Source organism: Octopus bimaculoides, chromosome 3 (assembly GCF_001194135.2).
Source record: "Octopus bimaculoides isolate UCB-OBI-ISO-001 chromosome 3, ASM119413v2, whole genome shotgun sequence".
NCBI lineage: Eukaryota > Metazoa > Mollusca > Cephalopoda > Octopoda > Octopodidae > Octopus > Octopus bimaculoides.
This window is the reverse complement of record NC_068983.1, coordinates 123297982-123299357: the sequence shown is the minus strand read 5'-3', so window position 1 is coordinate 123299357 and position 1376 is coordinate 123297982. Positions and strand designations below refer to the sequence as shown.

Here is a 1376-nt window from a genome sequence, read left to right as displayed (position 1 = left end):
TTTGGATAAAGTTTTCAGAAATAACCCAATAGGTTTACCATTAATTGAAATATTCATGGGTTCCGCTAGTTACCATCATCTCTAACCCACCACCATTATCACCTGTAACTTACTTGCCTACCTCAAAACTATCACCACCACCAGCACCATAATCATATTATTCACCACTATCAAGAGTGGACGGCGAAGTTTGCTTAAATTTTACGTGTAGGCGAGAAGGTAGACAAAAGTAGGATCGGTTGAGCGTCGGACAAAATATCACGCAGTAATTTGTTACGTTCCAACAAGTCCGTTAAAGTCGACTCTGTTTATTCGTTCTTCCAAATTCAATAAAATGAAATATTAGACAAATGCTGAGGCTGATGTAATCGAGTCCCCTTTCCCCCATATTTCTGGCCTTCTACCATTGTAAGAAATTATTATTATTCCTGAACATCTTAGCACAATAGATTAGCAGAAAGGTTATAGCGTTGGTAAAATGTTTTGCAATATTTCTTCCGACGCTTTATGTTCGGAGCTCAAATCCCCTGAGATCAATAGAATAAAAGTACCAGCAAAGTACTGAGGTCGACTGTATCAACTGACCCTCTCCCATGAAAACTGCTGGCCTTACGCTTAAATTAGAAACAATTATTATCGTTATCGAAAAGTAAACAATCGAATGTAAGCAATAAAAATATATATACTGGCTATTTAGAATATATTCTCTGTGAAAAAATTTATAAATACATCTTTTTGTTATCTAAAAATACGTGTCAGTAAATTGCAATTATAATACCTCAAGACCAGCTGAACGTCTAGTATTGTTGAAATCCTTGTTTTAACCAGTTGACGCTATTTCATAACCATGACAACATACTAAAAGAGCGATTTAAAGGGAGGTAAGTTACAAATATAGTATGAGATGTTATAACCGTGTCTTGATGAGCTGATGTAGCCACAATCAAAGATACAAGAAATGGATGGAGCATGTGGGCAGGACGTTTTGTTGTGAGATTTGTATGCCAAATAGTCAAAGATTTTACTGAGGTATAGCTCAATAACATTGCTCTTACGGATCTTCTCTAAAATGAGAGCTCACTTGTTAGGGATGTAGAAGTATAGGTCACATGTGAATCTTGCTCAGCAGGAGACATTAATAGTGTCCACTGATGAGAGAGAGAGAGAATATTCAGTGTTTTAGTTAATGTCATTGTTAATGGCTTACAGATAGAGGTGAGATTAATACGACAGTTGGTGATCTTTCGATATGAGAACTGTTTATGACTTCTTAAAGCACGTGTATTTGTTTATGTTTCTGAAGAAGATCGTCGCTTTCCGTAAATTTTATACTCATATATACATCTGCATATATATATATGCACCCACTTATTGCA

General features: G+C 35.8%; 1 protein-coding gene across 2 annotated transcripts in view; it reads right to left on the bottom strand.

Moving 5' to 3' along the window:
- Positions 1-878, bottom strand: part of LOC106881710 (uncharacterized) — a 36372-nt gene extending 35494 nt beyond the window's left edge. The window contains exon 1 of one of the 2 annotated variants that reach the window (XM_014932183.2): positions 779-878. The gene's annotated coding sequence lies outside the window, so the exon portion shown is untranslated. The remainder of the gene's footprint in view (positions 1-778) is intronic. The other variant, XM_014932184.2, reaches the window with a different exon arrangement.
- Between the last annotated feature and the right edge of the window lie 498 nt (positions 879-1376).